This window comes from Ambystoma mexicanum, chromosome 7q (assembly GCF_040938575.1).
Source record: "Ambystoma mexicanum isolate Mex_15411 chromosome 7q, UKY_AmexF1_1, whole genome shotgun sequence".
Lineage (NCBI taxonomy): Eukaryota > Metazoa > Chordata > Amphibia > Caudata > Ambystomatidae > Ambystoma > Ambystoma mexicanum.
Window position 1 is genome coordinate 102,191,015 of NC_090941.1, and position 22,913 is coordinate 102,213,927.

General features: G+C 44.9%; 1 protein-coding gene across 2 annotated transcripts in view; it reads left to right on the forward strand.

Annotated features, from left to right (window-relative positions):
• The window catches only part of NLGN4X (neuroligin 4 X-linked), a 958,019-nt gene that overhangs the window by 162,598 nt on the left and 772,508 nt on the right, over positions 1 to 22,913 (forward strand). For both annotated transcript variants that reach the window (XM_069639359.1, XM_069639357.1), the window contains exon 2: positions 253 to 415. The gene's annotated coding sequence lies outside the window, so the exon portion shown is untranslated. The remainder of the gene's footprint in view (positions 1 to 252; positions 416 to 22,913) is intronic.

The following is a 22,913-nucleotide window of genomic DNA, read 5'->3' on the forward strand; positions in this document are numbered from 1 at the left end:
AATTGTTGACTATGATGTCTGTGAAACAATGTCATACCTATAAAATCATCTACACATTCTGATGAATGAGGCATCATGTCTGGCTTTTCTAAAGCAAGTTCTTCCTTTCTAAAGTGATGGTCCATACGAAGAATCTTCAAGGATGTTTACTTGATTTAGATCCATTCTTGTTTGGCAGATCTGCTTGTATTGATTCATATGAGCATTTCAGAGTACTCACTTGTTTCACTTTTCACACTTTCCTTTTCACAGAATTAAAAGAGCCAGTGCGGATCAGCTTCTTTCGATGGGCTTCCTCCCCTCCGAGCTCGCCAGCCATGTCATTGAACCTGCACAGTGCATGACTTCAGTGACCACTTGTTCACTGGCCCAACCAAAAGGAGATGCATCATATGTTCCATTGATTCATTTGGTGGTAAGTCATGTTTGCGATCTGTAAACATATTAACTTTCTTCGAATTAAGGTCAACATATTCATGATATAGGGGAATTTGGTGATGAATCTATCAGGATTATATTCGTGTGGTGATTGATTTTTTCCAGTTTGCATGTGTGCATTTAGATAAGCATTTGCAAACACGTGAAGGCTGTTGCAAATTTAAGTTGCCCCACAGAAAGTAAATATCACTACATCAGTAACATTGGGACTGGATGGCAATATCATGAATCTTCATTCATCATTATTCTCTATTGCCTTTAAGAGTTAGGAACTGAGGATCCTTGTTTTGAGAGATGCCTCTCTCTTATTGTCGTCTTGAAGATGTGTATTGCTAAGTTATCCCGTCCTTCTTCGAAAGACACAAATTAGTTTAGGAAAATGTGATGCTCATGCTATGTACGTGGCCATGATTCATGCAATAGCATGACAAGGCTGCGTCCAATGTCATCAATTCCAAATTTGAACACAATGTCCCCATATTGTTCAGTTGTCCATAGTAGGAAAAGATCTTTGAGTGAAACTTTGTTTAGAGCCTAACTTTAATAATGGCTTTTGAAACATGATGATTGCATCTACAGTGGGCGCATGATCATAAACGTTCTAATGTGTGACATTACTTCCGTTTCAACTTGTGTCAGAAATCAATAGGGGGTCATGTTTATAACCAAAGTCCCAGGGCAAGATGTTGTTTAACTAATTCTTCCTCTCTGAAATCGGTGTCATTTGTCTATTCTGAATTCAAAGCTCTCATAAATGTGCAAGTATGTTTTCACTACTGCATATACCAGGATCATATGCAGATATGTATCCTAGGTCCTCTCTATCTTCACTGATAAACGGCTTGGGGTGGACAGATCTCTGCTCAACATGTAGTATGTCCCTCTTCTTGCCTTTTCCTCATTGAAGAGAACTCTTTAGTGATGCCATTTGATCCACAGATCAATCATCAACTTCCTTTAATTCCATTGTTTATATATCTAAACGTAGTTCACTAGCTTAAATCTCAGTTCAGAATTCTGTGAACATTTTTTGTAAGTATGGTGTGCTGGATATTGTTAAGTGTACTGTTGAATTAATCAGATGCTTTCACTTACTTTCGTTGTCTGTGATCACAATGAAAAAACAGTCATGCTTCTGTGTTCTACTTTCCGGATGACAAAATGGAAGAGACCAGTTTAAATGTATGTTGCATTCATTATTTCTGGTGAAGCAGCGACATCACTGAGTCCATAAAGCAACATCTACAGGACATTACATCAATTTCTTATGAATATTCAAAACAATTCCACAAACTGACAGTCATCTTACACTAAGTAGCAAATGTGCTGTTGTCTTCATATGTTTACACATTTCATATTTTTCAAATGACAAGGCATTCACAGAAAGTAGACACCCAAAGTTAGACAATTTCTAATCATCCTTTGCAAACATATTTAATTTTAGAAATGAGACAGTGCTTCCCTATAAAACATGACAACAAACTAAACCCATTAAGCAATAATTACCAAGTTGTGGCGCCTAACTGACCAGTAAATGATCACAAGTTATAATTAATAGATCCTTGATTCGGATGTGAGGGAGAAAGTTAAGTCTGACAGAGTCCCCGGTGGTTCCCTGCATCTTAATTTCGACTGCTCTCTGAGGTGAATTTGATGTACAGCAGTGCCAAGGGGCAGGCTCTGGAGGTGCTTGGGGAAGCTCGATAAGTAGGATTTTCTTACTAAGAGCTGTCTGCCAAAGTGAAGTAAGTCTCTTTATTGCGCTCACTAGTCTCCACACCTCCTATGAGATGCATGACCTGCGCAGCAAAACAGCGGATGTAGTCAATGTAGGATCTGCCTCTGGTCACTCCATTTGGGCCACTGCCCTCATTGTTGACACCGGGTTGGCCATCAGGTAGTTCTGCTCCCTTTTTACGGTAGAACCTGTACAGCTTGTCAACACATCCTTAAGTGCCATACGTCCTCTGCCTGCGAATTACATTACGGTCATTTGTACACCGAATTATGGCTTAGTGTCGCAAAATGCACTACTTTCCAGCTATGAAAGAAGTGGGCTCTACTTTAGAGCAAGGACGCATGAAACGATAGGAACAGTTGCAGGAAACTAACTCGCCATCGGATGCTCTTGAGTGTATCAGCGATGCAGAATTGTTGGCCGGAGTTGATGATAACATGACACGGGGACAGCTTTTGCCGAAACCTGTGGTCCAGGGAACATTGCTAATTTTTGGTCTTCTTCACCTAGAATGTACAACACCTTCTTCAATTGATTCATCTGGCTTGTCTCGTTCTCCAGTGGCTACTACTTCTACGAATGTTCCCGGTACATAGGGGTTGATATGACTCTGGGCCCTGCATCTATTTGAGCTTTGAATATAGCTTGAACTCTCTTTGGAAAATGTATGACACTATTAGAGATGAAGTGCAACAGCATACAGCCATTTTAAATCCAATTTGTTTGCGTCTTGAAAAATGGACCCCCATTGCTACTATAAATTATTTGTAGCAGAATGGATCCATATTGATGGCTCAAGTTAATCAGAGGCCACCGGCCCCGGAAACCCTTTCCCTGCTGATTGAAGTAATTAATATGAATGACAACTCTTTGTCAAATCCTATTGTTCGTATAACCAGGGAAATTAATGTGATATATAAAATAGTAGTAAGTCTCTATAAAGAAAAACTAAAAATCACAAAAAGACTGCAATAAACAGGAGGACTTTTAAAAAATTGATTGAGAACGTTTCATCTGCCTGAGTCAGTTAATGAACCTCCTGCAAATAGACAGTTTTAACAAATGAAACCAAATTTATGTGTACTGTTTTTATGCTGTCCATGGGAAGATAATTCCATGCAAGTGGAGAAAGAAGACAGAAAGAGCGGAAGTGAGAGGACATACAAGGAGGGCGAGGAGCCACAAGGGTAGTCGAAAAGGAAGCGAGCAGATTATGAGAAGGCTTGTAGATTTCAATAGAGGAGCATAGATACAGTGTTGCTCTTGCAGTGGATGTATTAGTGAACAAAGAGAAAACATTTAAATCTGGCCCTGTCTTGCATCATCAGCCATCCAGCCTGGTGATGGTACAAGGAAGTAGTTGTGAAGTTAGGGAGTTCAAAAAGAGCCCTAGTAGTGCAGTTAATAATCTTGTCGAGAAGACAGAAAGCATATTTTGGGAGATCAAAGAGGATGCTAGCACAGTAGTCCAGTTTAGAGTAGACATGGGTGATTAAGAATTGCTTGGCCATGTTGAAAGAAAGGAGGTGTCTGATTTTCCTAATATTTAGGAGGTTGAGGCAAGCTGCTGTTGCAGTTTGGAAATGAAAGTAGAGCAGGTGTAAGAAGGGTCATAGATGATGCAGAGGTTTCTATCTGAAGAAGAGTAGGGGAGATTGTCAGGTCGGAACTGCATAGACAGAGGACAAGATGAGAGAGAGCATTTGGCAGTGAAGAAGAGGTTCACTGTTTTGTTAGAGTTGAACATCAGAGAGTGTGAAGTCCTCAATATTTAATGGCATTGAGACAGTTGGAAATGTAGAGAGATCAGAGGAGAGTTCAGGAAAAGAGAAGAAGATATGGGTGTTTTGTGCAAAGAGATGGTACAAGAACCCAAAGGAGGAGATTAGTACTCCAAGAGCAGATGTGTAGAGTGTAAAGAGGAGCGTACCAAAGACAGGGCCATGTGAAACACAAGTAGTTAGAGAAATGAGTTGAGAGGTGTTGTTGCTCCAGTAGACAAAATTTTGCGAGGTGCTAGATAGGATTCAATCCAGACAATGCTTGATCTCGAATCGCAAGAAGAAAGATTGTATTAAGGAGATTGGATTGATCGACAGAGCCAAAGGCAGCAGACAGGTGAAGGAGAATTAGGATAGAGGATACGTTGGAGTGCTTAGCAGGGGTGATTATGTTGGACACATTCATGAGATTGGTTTCCGTGGAGGGACAGGAGCAAAAACCTGCTTGCGGGGTGTCTCGAACATTGTGGATATCTCAGAAATTGGTAAGACAGTTGAACACAAACCTTGCAAGCACTTTAGAGTAATGCAGAAGGAGAGACACAGGGTGAAAGTTAGCCAGTAGGTTTGGGTCCGCTCCTTGCTTGGATGACCATGGCTCTTTTGAAAATAGAAGGAAAGCAAACAGTCAAGGGACAGGTTGAAGAGTTCAGCGAGGTGAGAGGCCACAAAAGGGGCACTAGGCTTGACTATGTGAAGAGCAAGAGGGTCTGATGGGGCAGAAGAGGGGTTAGACTTCAACATTAGAAATAGGACTTCTTTAGTATTTGTGTGACTTAAGTAGAACAACCTGTTTCAATGAAGGATTGAGAGAATTGCAACTTTTAAAAACATATTTTGCCAATGTCATAAAGAGATGATATACAATTACAGAAAGTGCACGATTAACTATGGTATTGTTATTGTAGACCAGTTAGATTGATATTACTATTATTATGAAAAATATGGTCACACACAGCCAATAAATACAACACTGAAATTCTTAAAGTAGGAGAAAACAACTACAACATAATAATGCTTTTGTCTTGTTCTAATACTAATACCTTTGCACAATAGCGATAGAAGCAGGATTAGACTGGAAAAGAGTGTATGTGGGACAGTAAAAACATGAAGAATGAGGGCCCCACAATCCTGTGCAGGGCACATCGGCCAAAACAGCTGACTGACACTGCCTATCTAGTTGATTTGTTGGGTATTTGCCTGTACCCATAGCACCAGAGGGTTTACCTCTTTGTGAAATCCAACAACTCTATTGACCAATTAAATGGTCTGTCTTCTGCCTATTTACAATTTGTATGTTCTGTTATATAGTTGAAGATGCCTTAATGTGTCTTAACACATCCTGGCCAGAATGTGCTTTGTTACAGGTCTGTAAGTATGTGACAGACAATATCCACTCTCCATACTCGTAAGTACACATTATGTTCTGTTCCGTTTTGTGACATTTATAAAGAGCAGGCGTGGTGGAACACTTGAATTGGTGTAGAAGGGGTTAGTGACAGTGGGGAACATGGATGGACAAACCAAAGTTGGTGCAAGAAGGCTAGAAGAGTGGGAAAGGGTAAAGGAACAGTGTGCAAGCAGTGACCAGGAAGTTGTTAAGTGTCAGAAATGGACGTTCATGTCCTTGACTAGGGCTTTGAGGATGCTTTTGATACATGTGACCTAGTGGAATATATGGGATGGAGCCATTTGTCATAGAACATTGAGGCATAGGTAGGGTTCCAGGTGGAGGAGAGGACATTGGCAGTGAGAGCAAGGGTATACATGACAGCATTCAAAAGCAACTAGGAGGGAGATGTTAAATCATGTTTCCCATAGTCTTCAATAAGGGTTCATATTATTTTTCTGTGGGAGAAAAAGAGCAATTTAATTTTCTTTTTTGAAAAATTGGGAGTCCCCCACATAAATCTGGAAGGTTGGTATGTATGCCAGGGAGATGGTGACAATACAAATGTTTACCTCACCTATCATGGTTTCAGCCACTGTGTGCTGTGACATTTTACACACAGATGTGTATGGCACTTTAGAAGTACATGCTTTCGGGTGGTTTATGTTTTAGGTGTAAAATGGACTTCTGGGCATGGTTGTGGAGATTTCAACCCTGCTTTTAGCGTGTAATTGTCTTGGATCTGTACTTATGATGTATGGTATGGCTCCTGTCATGCACACCACACGCAGGTATATGTCCTTTCTTAACCAGCCAACACCAGCGGGTGTGTGGCAAATGGTGAGGTCTGAAGTGAGCTGCTAGCTGGCCATTTGTGAATGTACATTTTTGAAGATGGTGTGAACACTCAAATACGAGTGCCGCTGGTGCAAGGGACTGCATCCAGTCACACTGGGCCTCATTACGACCCAGGCGGTAAGTTACCGCCTGGGTCGTACCTTTACCACCATGGCGTAAACTATGTTTACGCCATGGTGGTTGGCGGACTTACCGCCCCATTCCGAGGTGAGTGGGGCGGTAAGTCCCCATTAACCCATTTACCCTTCCCCATTCCCATTTTTGCCCCATAGGGCATAATGGGAGTGGGGAAGGCGTTAATTACGCCACCGTAAATTACGGTGGCGTAATTAACAACAAGGTCCCTTAGCGCCATGGATTTTAACACCTGCTAAAAGCAGGTGTTAAAACCTCCATGGCGCTAAGGGACCTCGGAATCAGGCGGTAAGGGTCGGCGCTGTTTACGCTGCCGTAAACCCCTTACCGCCTGGATCCTAATGAGGCCCACTGTGCTTAGCATCACACAATTAGGTGGGGGTCAACAGAGTAAGATGAGAAGGCTGAAGGATTGTGCCCAAGGGAACATACACCAGTAAAGTTGGTTCCACTTCTATAGGGATGAACATTTTACAAGAATGTGAAAAGACACAGATTTGGGGGGATTTTGTTTCACGTGGCTTTTAATTTGGAGTATCATGGACAATGCATAAGACATTTGTCCCACTTTTTACACTCAGTACAGGAGATGGTGGTACTTGTTTGATGTGATTGGTGAAGAAGGTGGCAGGGCATATTGATTGCACATTCTAGGAGTGTGAGGTGGACATGGTGGTATGGCAGATAGGAGTAGTTACACAGTGAACTGCAGGGTTTTTTTGAATGATACTGCACCTGTCATGCCAAAGGCGAATAATTTATTTGTGACAGAAGATTGTTTGGTGTGACATACGGCAGGTGGCAGCATTGAATGGGGATATGGATCCAGGGATCCATAGTCAGTATATGACATTCAGTGTGCATTTATACATTTGCCTATATACCCAGGTGCTTACTGAATTGTTTGGATGAAGTTGGGGGACCCAATATTTGACAACAAGTTCTTATCTATGTTACTTTCTGTATCCTGTTCACTTTTTGAGCATTTCACCTGATTCTGTGGTCTTCCTCTTTCAGGCCAAGTTGTCTGCAAGTTTAGAAGTATTTGCATATTTCTTTGTTTGACGGCAGAGCATGTGATGGGGATTATGCTAAGCAAGTGAATGTTTTGATGGAGGAGTTGGTGATTAGTTTGATACCACGTAAACCAATTTGGCAAGCATTTGTCCTCAAGTTCCTGCACATTTCTCTGTAATCAGTGGCTATGCCGTGAAGGCTGCCAGCAGAGAAGGTGCAGAAGTTGTTCAGCATTCTGGACATGGTTGTACCTGCAGGGAATATGACATTGATTAAGGATCAGCAATGAATTGACATGTTGATGTTTTCATGGAAGGGGTTTACCATGTTGCACACAATTGGCAGGGATATTGCAGTATCAGTGCTAGGGCAAAGGTTGCAGAACCATCGGGTGCAGGTATCGTAAGGTGTACAGAAGGATGAAAAGGTGTGTTTAATCTTTCTGCTGCGGTTCAACTGGGTATCCATGTAGCTGTTAGAGTTCCACCAGATTTTGAGGACACAGCTTTTAGTGCAGTTTCAGTGCTACCAAAAAGGAGGGATTTTTGAAGTGAAGTCTCCAGGTTGTTGGAGGACTGAGGGTCATTGCATTGCCTTTGTGGAGTCACTTCGACTTCTGGTAGCATTGACGTTAATGACCCTGTGGGCAGACAGGGAGCTCAATTCCAATGTGGATAAGTAAGAGGTGGTTAACGTGATGCACAGACAATCCCAACAAGACTATGGTCTGTATCGACTTTGTACTCACTTAGTTCAGATGTGTTTAAGGAACAATGTTGTGTTCGTGGCAAAGCACCAGGCCTGACATGCTAACTACCACACTGATGATGTGCTCTTTTTCAGTGGCAGATGTACAATGAGTTGTTACCAGTGGTGGACACAGAAGGTTGGCATAGCCAGGAGGAGCTGGGCCGTATGGGCAAATTAGGGAACATGAGTAATATGGGAAGTCGATGGCCAGAAGTCTGCAGACCACTTATAATCGTGTGTTATTGTAATCTGTGTAATGTTTAACAGTACGTTAGCTAGGCAGTCATGATGCTGAGGAAAAGTTAGGAGATGATGTAAATCCATACATGTAGAGACTGATAGATTTGGATTGGTACAGGATACCAATGGAATTTAAATTAGCAGGGATGGTGTATTTTGGGGGGGGGGTGATGTTGGTGCTTTCAGGTGATTGGGGAGAGATGGGCAGGAAGATGTTGCAAGGCTGGGATGCAAAGAGGGGTCGGAGGTGGCAGGATGGAAGCCCTTTACAGCTGTAGCACTGGGCAGAGGTGCTATGGGAGAGTGTGTTTTTCCTCATGGGTGTAGGGGCATTTTAGAAAATGTCTTGCCTCTATCTTAATCATGGGCTTTGGTATATCAGAGCTATTTTAATGGAAAGATTAGGATGGTGTGCTGTGGGAGGATGTGAGTTCCAAAAATGTGTATCATATTTTGGTGGTGAGGTTCAAGGGGGTGAACAAGTGATAGGGTGGTTGTTTACAACTGGTAGTAGGGGCAACACAGTCATGTCCATTAGTGATTGGACAGGTATGGAGGGAAATTTGCATCCAAGCGTTGATGTACTTCTGTATGCCTCTGGACAGTAAGGAGAAGACTTCCAGTCATGTTTTTGGGGTGTTGTGCAAGCCATTCGTGTCAGTGTGCACAGACAACCGAGGTTACAGGACTCTTTCTTTCAGGATAGATGCAGCATTAGAAGGGGAGTGACTGTGGATGGGGAAGCAGGTATTTCATATATTGGGCCCTGAAATCCAGACATATTTAAGGGTTGAGTACAACGTCACAGGTGATAGATTTGATGAGCGGGTGAGTTATGGATGACACAGTGCTAGTGAGTTATTTATTGTTTTATTGTGATTTTGGATAAGGTGAATCATTCAGTAACTTTCCTCGGATCTGGACCTTTGGTCATTTAATTGTGTTCTGTGCGGAAAAGCGAGACAGGGAGGAGGAGAGTGTTTAGAACTCTGGCATGGTGCAGATATGAATATGTGTGGTGGAGGTGATACAATTGTGGGTTATTGAAGTGGCAACATCTCCTTCCAATGTTTAGTTGGAAGAAATAGGAGCATTTCGTGCGGCCAGCAATACTTATTCACTCAGGTGTGGATTATTTGGTTTAACAGCCAAGGGTGGCACTGATGAAATGGTTGAATGGGGACATGTCACTATTCCACAAATGTTGGCCATTGACCAGGGTAGTGTTCACTGAAGTCTCACCAAGAACACAATGGAGGGGGTTCTTGACAAGGGGAACAGTGATAAGGAGTTGACAGACATGGAGCAAGAAGATTCTGCAGTTCAGTAATGTATGTATTGTACACCAGGTGCAAAGCCCAGATATTATGTATACATTGTTTAATACAGGACACAGTTGTTTTTACTATTTGGGATACGTGTTATATGTTTTGGAATGGCAGATGGAAGTTCCTAAGGTGATAGTGGCCTTGAAATGTGCTTGGGTGGAGGGGCAGCACTAGCTCCTCTGAGCATAGTATTTTATTGTGAGTGGGCCACTGTCAAATGTAGCAATTGTTGGGTGAAGGCTAGTGTTTGGTATGTCATACAAGAATGTATTTGGTGCTGTTCAGACAGACAGGAAAGGAGAGGGGGATATTATAGCAGAGGAGGGGTTTATGAGTATCATGTTCGATCGGTGAGACAATAGATGATTTACATGTGGCTGTGAAAGCATGATCAATATCAATCTGGCTCAGCCTCTCTCTTATGAGACTCTGAATTTGGAGCATCTGAACCCACTAAGTAAAGGACTATAATATATCTAAGAATCATTTTACAATTGAAAGATACATTTAGTTTGTGAGAACAAAGATACTGTGGCTTAAGAGATCAGATCTTGCAAGCCCAGCCATGATAAAGACTGTTACAAGGTCAACACGTGTGTTGGCACATATGCATTTGAATTTTGTAAACCAAACTTATGGACATCTAGTCTTGGAATAGAAGCTCAATTGAGCACAACGTTAGATTCTGTTTATTTGCTCTAATTATAAGGAACTACTAGAGCTGAAGACGTACAACTGTTAGTAGTGTAACACGAGACTAAATGAGCCATTGATCTCATAGGGATATGCGCATGTATTGGGATGTACAATTTATTTACATTTTCTAGCCATAGACTATGGGGAAGCCTGTACTCACCCACTCAAGCATCGGTCCCATCACTGTTCCATTTCATTGTGCAGCTGAACAGAGCTTACCCCACAACATTTCTCCAATCATGATTTCCATATTGGGTGTTGATGAGGGGGTAATGGCAAATGAAAGTGAGTGAATGTGGGAGGGGGTGGCAGCATGATTGCTTAACGATGTTCAATTAGTAATGTCCATGTTACTTCTTGTTCAGTTTGCTAGGCTGAGGGGCCAGCTAACCAGGATTTGGACACTTGGGACAGTGACAATAAAAGTGCAATATCAAATTGAAATGAGTCTGCTGTAAGAGGATTCAATTCAGCACTACAGCTAAGTTAACGCCTAGTCTAGAATACTGAATGAAAACCCTTATTGATATATCTTTAGGTCCAGTTCATGCGTTCTGGATGACTACCCCTGTATAACACCCCTCTCTTGGAATCCCCCTGACCCCACTGAGCCAAGAAGTAGTTCTGTTTTGCAAGTTTAAAAGGTTTATTTGATAATTTAAAATAGATATATATATCACGCTTTATAATAAATTATAATTGAATAGCACACTTAATCTGATATGATAAAGATCAACAATGGAGAATCTGGCACTAGCACACTTCTCTATAATCAATAAGGAGTTGAGATGAAATGGATAAGGTAGCACACTGGTAAATAGGTACAGAAGTATAATGTGGTAGAAAACGCTTTATAGAGTTCAAATGGATGTAATGTTGAATGAAAATGCAATACAGAAAATACTCAATATGATTTCAACAAACAAGGTAATCACTTTTCTCTGGCAATCCCCTCCCCCCCTTGATGCAATGCAAGGAAATGGAAGGAAGCACACAGTTCTCAGAAATGCAATCAATGTAATCAGTTCAATCCCCCCCAAGCTTAGACAACAGAAGTTTGAAAACACAGATAGGAGTTTTGAAAACACAGGCCCAAATGCTTTGATATGTGCTAGCAATGAATGAGAAATATGCTGGAAACGCTTTTAATTCCCTTTCAGAGGTTCAGGGTGAGTGGTATCTAGTTAATATTAGTCCAGGCTCACACTAGCAATGAGGCAGGGATAGTTAGCAGGTTAAACGAATTTCTGGCAAATGGAAGGCAAACAGCAGCAGTTTTTACATGTGAAGAAATTGCAAATTGCGGTAAAATTCGCGGATGCGTGTTCCGCGATTGCGGTAAAACTATAAGGGGTAGGAATGCGGTTCTTGGTGCGATTCAAAGCTACGATTCTAAGCTATCAAATAAAAGTTATTGCAAGTCTCTAGCACAAACGGTCGCGGAGATATGAGCGATCTAATAAAGGTCGTTTTTGGGTTTGCAAATTTCAAAAGCTCAAAATGACAAGTGCAGCTTGCGACTAGAAATGACAGGTAACAGCTAGGAGGCAGTTCTACTTAGGTTAAATAGATTGAATTAGATGAATTTAAACTAAGAGATTGGTTCTACACAGTTCTGCTGGGTACTCACACTATATTCTTGAATTAAATGGGCCTCATCACGGATCTGGTCAGGGTTTTAAACTGGACTCTGGTCTGGTCTGGTCTCTGCTCTGGATAGATTGAAGTCTCTAGTTTGGCTTTCTGGAGTTTGATGGAGGTAAGTATGGATTTTTCCGGCAGGGCTTCCAGCGGCAGATGAAATTGAATCTGTCTATGTGTCCTGACTCTCTGCTTTTATCTGTTTCTTGAGAATGGGTGTGTGTGTTGCATCACTAGACTTGCCCCTCTCATTCGTCATTGGTCAGGCTTCCATTCCTCCGCTTGATTGGCAAACTGAACTGTGAGTCAGATTGATGTCATTTTATGATCTCTTGAAACAACCTCCCTTACCATCTGTGCACCCAAATATATATATGATCAAAATCCATACTTCAGAGTTCCACAGTTGTTTGAAATTACATATACATGGTGTGGCTGAATTTAGCCATGTCTATGTCCAAATCTGCTCATTCTCGGAGCTTGCATTCAAAGAGTGTACATAATTGACTTTTTAACTGCTTTTTCAATTTCCGACATGGACCCAACTTTACATACATGTGTGCAGGGGGTAGGGACATTAACTGATGAAGTTTCAGATTTTTAACATGCACACATTTAGAGTAATATCCACTTTTCCGCTAAAACCCCCCTGAACATACCACCGGTTCCTACCACGTCTTAAACTGTGGGCAGAAAAATCACAAGAATTATGGTATCATTTATAAAATTTTCACATGTCCGCTCTATGAGTTATTCATTTTTTTAAAGTTATGTTCTGGCTCCAAAGGGGTGTGGTTTACCCTCAGCACAAGGTTGAATTTCTGGTTCTTTCCAGTTCTGCCAAGCCAGCTTGCTCTCACAGGCAGTGCTCCTCCCAGCTTCTCCAGGAGGAAGCCACTTTTTACGACGTCTGTAATAAAAACCCTTGCCTGAGTGGAGAGGGCTTTGTTCACTCTCTGCAGAGCACAGATAATTCAATTATCAGATAGATGGCATATCCTTTGTGTGAGCAGCAAAAGGGCAGATGGCCTGGGAACATAGTTGTGACTCAAGTTTCACTCCTGATGGGATCCGTTGCTAGGCAAAATCAAGTTCCTTAAGCCAGACCTTCAGCTAACTTTTTGTTGCTTTTAAAATAACTTGTAATTTTACACATGCAGCTAGAATGCTGATTCTAAGTGCAAAACTATGACATTTCAACAGTTACAAAGGCATGTGACACCAAACATAGGTCACTCATTTAATTTAAACATTTTCGATTTTAGTGTCTTTAAATCCAGTGCAACTTAAACTGCTGCAATCCACAGCTCAGCCAGTCTTGTTATAAACCTTGTCTTATGATCTTCATTTCCCAGATTCTGTAGGCACACAAAACTCCATTCTGCCAATGTCTGCTGGTGTTCAGTAAATATTTTGCACATGTTGCACTGTTAGAAATAGGCATTTTGACTTGCCTTCAGAAACACACAGAGTGGTTTTAAAACGCCGGCTTTTGGATAGTGGTGAGTACTGGTACTGCACTCATTTTTGGGATTTAAGAAATGAATTCCCCACACTTCTAGGTTGCATTTGGCAATCAGCATTGCCATTCCCAATGGTTTCAGACTACTGTGCGGGTAGTCCAATGGTGGTTTTAAAGCGCTTTGAAGCTAACCGGCGCTACTGTTTTTCCTTTGGCAACCCATTTCCCTCATGGCAACCCGGCCTTTCATTCTCGCACTGGTGGGTGGCAAGTGAGGCAACCATTTTGGTGGGCGCACAACTGCGCAGCTTTCCTGGATTTCGGCGCACATGTGGGTTTTCCGCCATCTTGAATTTCCTAAGCCCACAGCACCAAATGTTGTAGCAGGGTAGCTTAAACGTGGGTCAGGACACCCTACAAGCCCCCCCACGTGACTGCATTTTGAGTTTGGGTCGATGGGGAGTCGCGTGCCCAAGGGTTTTGACCCACGCACCGGTCTGTCCGCATAATCTTCTTCCTCTTCTGTAGATGGCACAGTTCAGCATCTTCTTCTCCATCCGGTCAGATCGATCAGTTCTCCTCGCCGGTCCTGATGGGAAGATTGGGCGGTACCCCGGGCCCGTTGTGTCTTTGCTCCCGGTCTCCGGATCGTCCTTCTTGGTCATCCTTCATGGTTTCATCTCTCCTAGGATGATAAAGGAAGAGCGGCAATATCTACTCATAGACGATTTTTTTTTTCCACCACTGTTGAGATAGTGGGGCAGCATATGCATTTCATCGTAACGAAATATTACATTCTTATTTTGAAAAAAAAAAACAGCATCACTAGAGACAGTTTCATGTAAATCACAATATTTTAGAGACTAGATGTGGTAGGTTTTATGATTGGAACTGAATTAGTCTGATACAGTACCCGCTAGGATTCCAGAGGATTCCTCCAGTTGTTGCAGAGTGTGCCTGGGATGGCAACATTTCAACTGGTTTATGTGGACCCACTTGTCTTCCCCCTCTGCCGAACCACCTTTGGGGATGCGGATCTTGTAGGCCACAGGGGAGATCTTATCGACGATCTCAAAGGGTCCCTTCCATGTAGGCAAAAATTTGCGCTGCTTGGCCTGGTTCCTTTGGAAGTTGTATAGATAGACCCGGTCTCCCACCTGATATTCCTTCCTGGAAGTTTTCAGGTCATAATGGGTCTTCATGCTATCAGTCGATCTTTCTAGATTCCGCTGAGCATAAGCAAAAGCATGTTGGAGGTGTTTCCTTAAATTCTCTACATACTCATGAGTAGTGGAGGCATTTATCAGTGTCTGCTCTTGGGTCCTGTAGAGCAAATGCTGCGGAAGCACCATCTTGCGCCCAGTCATCAACTCAAATGGTGACATTTTGGTTGCAGATGAAGGGGTAGATCTGATGGCCATTAGGACCAGAGGTAATCGGATATCCCAACTTGGCCCAGAATCTGCCACAAACTTCTTTAATATGCTCACAATTGTCCGGTTATATCTCTCTACTGCCCCAGAAGAAGCTGGTCTATAAGCAATATGCAGCTTTCTCTTGACCCCCAGTATCTCCCACATCTTTGTCATTACTTCACTGGTGAAGTGGCTACCTCTGTCTGACTCAATCCTTTGAGGTAGACCAAAACGGGAAAAGATGTGGTTAATCATCAAGGCCGCTGCAGTTTCTGCCTTGCAATTTGGGGCTGGGAGACATTCCACCCACTTGGTAAACAAGCATGTCACGGTCAACATGTACTTATTCCCCCTAGCCGAGCGAATCACAGGGCCTACAAAGTCGATTTGTAAATCTGACCATGGCAGTGTCATTCCCCTCTTTTGTAAAGGCGCCCGGTGCGTGAGGGATGATGGCTGAAATTGTGCACACACAAGACAACCCTTCAAATATTGGTTGAGGTCCTGGCCCATGTGTGGCCAGTATGCAACCTCTCTTAAGATTTCCAATGTTGTGTGAAACCCCCTGTGACCGGCAGTGGCCGCATCATGGGCGTGACTTAACATCAGGCTTCGGAATGAGGTAGGAACCACCCACTGATCGTGGCCAGCTTTGGATTTCCTTACCAACAAACCGTCTTGGATCCGGAACATTTTGGGACATTTCATCAACACTCTTAGGTCCTCTTTCCCAATGTAATCGGTATCCGTCAGGGGAAAGTTCTCAGGGTCCTCAATGTGCTGGTAAAATTTACCAATTATTGGATCCCCCTTCTGAGCAGTAATCAAATCAGCATCAGGGGTCTCCTTACTCCATTGTACAATTGAGAGGTCGTTGTGAGCATTTGTCTGGGACCTAGTGATGGCAGTGACCTGGATTTCCCCCAACAGGGACTCAATCTCAATTAGATCACCTTGGATGGCCCCGGTTTTGGCCAGCTGATCAGCTAAGTCATTTCCAGTTTTGTCTGGTCCCTCTACTTTGGAATGACCCTTGATCTTCTTCCAATAGATGGTCATCCCATTCGAGGTGACCAGATCATCAATGTTTTGGATCAACTTCCCATGTTTCAAGGGTTTGTTGTTAGCACATACCATGCCTCTGGTCTTCCAATTAACCAGGTGCTCCACGAACCCGTTCCGTACATAATCCGAATCTGTGATTATGACCAGTTCGTGGAGTTGATGCTGGACAGCAGTGAGGATGGCCTGATGCACAGCCATCAATTCTGCCACCTGACTACTTCGGGGACCAATTTTGTATCCAGCGGAGGGTTCTGGGGACTCATTCACCCATGCATTCCCTACGCCGGCCACCAGTTCTTTCTCCCCGTTGTTGTCGACATGGTAAGAGCATCCATCCACATACACAGTGGGCATTCCCTCACACTTGTCTTCTTCAAAGACTTTGTGGGGGGAATTAAGGTATGCCTCCATGTTGTCCTTGATTTTCAGACTTTCGTCCTCGAGACAGTTTTCTCTGGCACAATCATGCAAGTCAGCCAGACCTTGCGCGAGGGGACTCTTCTTGTTTTGGCCATATCTGACCTCCACAGGAAAGCCTTGCATTGACAGAATCCAGGAAGTAATTCGGGAATTACTCACATTTCCGGCCCGGATTCTGTCACTTTGGAGATATTGCAGAGGCTGGTGTGGAGTCTCCACTATGATGTGTTCCCCCTGGATAAACGGGCGGTAATTCTTCAATGCCCACACCGTTGCCAGGAGTGCCTTCTCACAATCGTTGAATTTTTCCTCCACAGAGGATAAAGTTTTGCTCGCATAGGAGATTACTTTATTGACCTTGTCATGCTTTTGGTATAATACTGCCGTCAAGCACGTATTAGAGAACCCCGTCTCCAGGAAGAACTCCTTGTTTCTGACAGGGTAAGCTAGGCAGGGCGCTTGTGAGAGGCTTCTTTTGAGTTGTCTTACTGCCTCGGCTTGTTCTGGACCCCATTCCCACTTGACCCCCCCCTTCAGGAGATGAATCAGGGGTCTGGTGATCTCTGCGTAGCCCTCAATGAACTTTCTGCTGTAATTAGTCAGTCCAAGGAGGCTCCTTAGTTCCCGCAGAGTTGTGGGGTCTTTCAGTTTCTGAAGTGCTTCCACTTTCTTTTCCTGGGGACAAAGACCCTGAGGAGTAATCTCATGCCCCAAGAAATTAACACGGGTTCTACACCACTGTGCTTTCTGAAAGGAAAGTTTTGCTCCGGCGGCCCTCAACTGTGTCAGAACATAACGGATCTCCGCTATGTGTTCCTCCACAGTTGAGCTTTTGATGAGGACATCATCTACATAAGCCAGGTTACCCCTCGCACCCAGGTCGGGCATGGCCTTATGTAGGAAAATATTGAACTCATTACCGGAGTTAAGGTATCCGAAGGGAGTCCGGGTCCATGTGTACTGCTGGCCCCCAAAGGTAAAAGCCAGCTTGTATTGGTCCTCCCTACTGACAGGCACGGTCCAGTATCCATTGGTCAGGTCTATTGCAGTGAATACCTGTGACCCCTGAATCTGGGCCAGCCCTTGGTCAATGTAGGGCAGAGGCCATCGGGAAGTATGGACCCGTTTGTTGAGCTCCCTGAGGTCGGCGCAGAGTCTCCACTGGCCGTTTGGCTTCAATATTCCCAGCACCGGATTATTGAAGGTGCTGTGGACTGGACGGATTATTCCCCGGGACTCAAGGTTCTTAATTATTTCAGTAAGGGACTCCATGGATGCGAGAGGCAAGCGATATTGCTTCACAAACACTGGAGTCATGCCAGGGTCCGTGGGGATTGTTGTTGTGTGGATGTCAGTGCGACCACAGTCATAGGAGTCTACCGCAAAGAGATCTTGGAAATCCAAGAAAACTTGTTTCAACTTTTGCTTTTGTTCCAGAGTCACACAGGCATCAGCTAGGTTAACTCTCTCTTCCACCATCTGCCTGAAGCCCGGGAAGACTTCTGGTTTGGCTATCTCCGCGGCCTCCTCCAGCTGGGTGGAGATGTCCCTGGTCAGAGTGCTGATTTGGACCGGAGGCTTCAGGTGGGAAAGGCAGCCCTCATGGACCTGGAAAATCACCTCATCCCTCCTGAAGTCACACGTCACATCTTCCTTACCATAGGGGCAGGAAGTGTACACCAGGAAGTTCCCCCCATGCCGGGTGAAAATCCTGTCTGGTGTTGTATTGTCATCACTGTCACTGTCAAAACAGTCCTTGGGGATTGGTCCTAACAGTTCGTTACCTAAATCCATGGAAAAATGTCGGTCATCAACCGCCATTCCAATAATGGTGCCTGCGGCTAGAGTAACACTCTTTAAGTCGCTGTTATCCACCTCTATTGGAATGGTGTCATGTTCTATGTTGACTAATGGTGTTGGGTTTACCCCCAACCCTTGCTGTTGGAGAGAAGCATTTAGATGTATGTAAGCATCAGGGTTTTTCAACTCTTGTCCCCTTTTAACTTTCACTTCCAGGGAGAATTGTCGGGTCCTTTCTGGGATGGTGACTTCCTCTTTAACCTGAATTTCAACTGCATAAGGTAGCAATTGAGCTGACCTAAATGCTTTTTCTGGATCATCAAAGCCCATGGGATTATCCGCTAATCGGGACCAAGCTTTGAAGTTTATTAGGTCCAAACTAATGGCAAAGCGATTGAGAATGTCACTGCCTAAGTAAAAGGCGGCAGGGACGTCTCGCACGACCCAACAATTGTGGACTATGCTCTTGTTGCCAATGGAGATTTTGAGCATACACCTGCTTAGCAGGAGATGTTTTGAATTGGGTGCTTCCAGGTCCATTTCCCACTTGTCTATCAGTTTGAAGGTGGGAATGGCTGGATCTTTTGGGAGTTGGCGAAACATGGCTTCGCTGATGAAGCTCTTACCGTTGTTCACACACACTCGAGCGAGAACAGAGTCCTTCCCATCATTTAACTGAACAGGGATGAACAACTGCTCTCCAATTTGCTGAATATCAGCCAGGCTCTGAGCTGATTTCACATCTTTCTGGACTGTAGGAGTGGGAGTTTCAGATTGTGGATTGGTATAGAATTTCAAAGTGTTTCCTTCCAGCGTGGAATACCACTTTAGACTGGAAGGAAGGTTGATTTTCAGAAATAGAGAGGACCCCCCATCACCAGTCTCTTGTCCTACTGCTATTACTGTCACGTCTGGAATTTGGCTATTCTGGAAGTGAAATTCTACTTGGTCAGATTTTTGTTCAACCATGTGGCATGTGCCGTTTAAACTAACATGGTTGACACTCTGTTTTAATTTTATTGGTCGGCTAGTCTGGGTCCAGAGGACCTTGTTTACGCAATCTATTAGGGGTGACAACCTTCTCAGGAGGTCATTCCCTAGTAAACAAAGGGTGCCCTCTGGGGTCACAACTATGACCGGGTGTTTCAACTTGTGTCGCCCGATCTTAATGTCCAAGTCTGCCGTCCCCTCGACGTGAATTTCCTTCCCGTCAAAGTTCTGGAGTTGTCCAGGAAGTGAGGTGAGAGGAATTTGGTAATTCTCTCCCCTTCCTGCATTCAGTTCATCAAAGGCCCTTCTGGAGAGAAGGGTAGCTTGAGATCCAGTGTCCACCAGTGCCGAGATTGTACCCTGCCCCTGTACTTGTACCGGGGCATAATATCTTCCCTCCTTCTCCTCAAGGGGGCACAGATAATGTACATTTTTGGACAACTGGTGGGCTAATTTTCTGGTTTTGGACATCGCTAGCGAAGAGATTTGGGCAGAATTCTGTGGAGAGCCTTGGGAATCTGAAAGAAAAAGTTGGCAACTGGAGATCAGTGCCATTGTGGGTTCCCCTGGCTCTGGTTCTGGGCCGCCCCCCCCTTTTTGGAGGCAGTCACCAGGATGGGTTTGAACCAGGGGATTTTCTTGCTGTTGGTTCTGGGATGAGATGGCGGGCGGCGGTAGCTCAGTCTCCACATCTCCCCAGTCTGGATTTGCATCCCTAGGGACCCATTTTTCTTTGGGAGGAGTTCCCCCCTCTCTAAAGGAGAAGATCCTTTTCCCAGGATCCTCTGAGGATCCCTCTCCCTCAAATTGGAAGATCTGTACCTCCTCCTCAAACTGAGTCTGTTTGGGTCTTTTGTTTCTCCTACCCCCCCTCTGCTCCTTAGGAGGCAGACTTTCAGGGGCAAGAGATTTCGTTTCCGGTTCCTGGGTTTCCAGGGGCTGTTTACAAGTGAGGAAGGAAGCTTCCTCCAAGGCTTTACACCCCCCTTCCCTTTGTGCCTCCTCCCTGGGAACCGGTGAGTTATCGGGGTGCTGCCCCCGTCATTGTTCTGGAGCACCAGGTCCAGAGTTGGGTGCGTTCTGCGCCGGCACGCCCATCTGAGGGTTCTGCTGAGCCCTCAGTATGTAACCCAGATCCCGCGCCATGTTTTGAACCTGGCGCTCTAACTGGGAAACCCGCTCAGGCTGATACGGGGCCCTGTTTTCTCCCCTGGGCTGATCCCGGGAAGGGTAGCTGTCCCTCCTCTGGTAATACCCCGGGTTGGGAAGATTTGGGTACCCCTCCACCCTTGGCCTCCCCTCTCCCGGATTCAGTGGTCTGGGCTCAGGGAATTGGGGAAAGAAGGATGGATGATTTTGGGGTTGGAAGTCGGGTGGATATCTGGGGAAAAAGTTCTGCCCAGGGTTTGGTAAATTTCTGCCCTCCTGTGGGAAGTTTGGAGGGAGGTTCCCTGGGTTAGGTGCTTGGCTGGATCCCCCCCCTTGGGCTGGAGGAGTCCACACATAACCCAGGATGGGTCTGTTACCTTTGTAGCGAGGACTTACATAGTCAGGAGAGCGAGGGACCCCATTTGTGGGGCTGCCTCCCTGGCTCCCTGTCTGCGACTGGCCCGAGGACCTTCTGGGCCTAGCATTATTAGGTGCAGGTAGGTTTTTAGGCCCCCCCATCTCCAAATCCAAAACGGGGGTGACCTTTACCTCTGCCACCTTGGCAGCAGCAGGGGTGCTGTTGGCTTTGGGGTTTTTCTGGGCATTGCTTTTATTTTCTATGGGCTTCTGCACCTCATAGATGCGGGTAGCCTGTTCAATGACCCAGTCTAAAGATCTTTTCTCGTGAAAATCCCTCACGAGCTGGGTCATGATATATTTGGGCAAGGCATGGAAAAACGTGTTTATAAATTCACGGCTATCCGTGCGCACCCTTCTTGTGGTCTGTGCAAAAGCCCGCTTTAACTCCTGCACAAATTCTTGTGGGGCCTGATCCTCCCCACATTGCAAATTGTAGGCTGCCTTGCGAGCCTCTTGAGGATTTCTGTGAACAGAAAAATGTTTCAGGATGGCCGCCTTATAGGTGGACCATCTTAAATGATTTTGGTCCTCCAGCCCCGCAAAGAAACTGGAGTACTCCGGGGAGAAGGTCCACTTTACATATTGAATGCAGCTTTGGCTGTCCTTCAAATGGAAAGTCTCCATCATTTGTTCAAACAACTCTAAGTGCTCCCAAACAGAATACTTAGCGTTCTTATGGTAAGGCGTGATGACGCTCCTGATCGCCTTAATCTGCTTTAAGGGGTCCTTGAGCAAGGCCCTTTTTGCCTTATTGGCCTTTTTGGTTCGGGTAACCCTTGTCCATTCTTCGTCGGACTCAGAGGCACTGCTCCCAGAGGTTCCCGTCTGTTCTTCCAGGTTTTCCCGGATTCTGCGAGCCTGGGAATGGCTGGCAGAATGTGGGGACCTGGTCTCCTGTGTCCTGCGCAGTTCAGAGGAGTCTTCAGATTCCTCCTTGCTGTCAGGATTTGATGGGTACCCCCTCCACTGACCTAACTGGGCAGAGGTTTTCAGGATGCCCTTAATGGGCCTACTCTCCTGGGGTTCCCCACTGAACTGTATTGTACTTGGGTGCCCATACCCGGATGCCCACCCCTCCATTCCTGGATGGTACTGGCCTATGAGCCCCATGCTTCTGGCTGGATAGTAATCTGCCATCCCTGTGGCCCTGTGCTCATGTGCGCCAGGGGACATGGGGGTGGTAGAGTCCAGGGACTGGGGAAAATGAAGGCCCCTGGTGTTAGGGCTCCTGCAGTTATGGTCAGGAATCTCTCTTTCCCAGCGGACCTCATCTCTATCCGCCCCTGCTCCCTGTTGCAATGCAAGAGCCTGCATTTGTGCTTTCAGTTCCTCTGTTAAGGCCTTACTCGACTCTATCAGTTTCTCCTGCATCGCTACCTGCTGTTGGAGCCTATCATTGTGTTGACAGAGGGCCTCATTTTCCCTCTGTACTTCCTGGTTGGTCCTGGAGAACTGGGCCAGTCTTTGCTGCAGGAGGGTTACCTCCTGAGCTGTGTCCCTATTGGCCTGCTCCTTTCTTGCTAGAGCATCCTCCACCCTCCTGGTGTGCTCTAGCAAGTTCTGGTTTTCTTTTTGGAGGTCACCCAGTCCCTGGTGGGCCAGGTGATTTTCTTCCATTTTCCTTTTTAAATGGCAGACTTCCTGGCCTAAGGCGTCTCTTTCCTGACTAAGAGCCTGCATTTGTGCCGCCAGGTCGTCCCTTTGCCTTTGGAAGGCACCAGCTTTCTGGCGCTCCTGATCAAACTCTGCCTGGGTATCCAGGTCTTTCAGGATCAGTTTATTGCTCTCCTCTTTCTCTCTGTCTAGTTGGATTTGCAGGGTGGCTACCTGCTCTGTGCATGCCCTGTTGAAATTGATCTGTTGCTCCAGCTTTTTCTGGCTCTGCAGTAAGGAGTCCAAACTGTCTTGGTACTCCTTCTGCAGGGCCAGAAATCTAGTATCCTGTTCTGACTTTTCCTTTTGCAGCACATCCATATCCTCCTTTATTTTAGTAATGTACAGTCTGCTGTCATTTTCTGACTCCTGGCTCCTCTGCAGCCTCTGCTCAGAAGAGTCCAGATCAAATTGGACCTTCTGTAATGCCATCTGTTGCCTATTTGCCAGATTTTGGCTTTCAGCACATCTATCCTGCATGTCTCCCATATATAGGTACAGGTATGCTGCTATCCTGGCGATCTTAT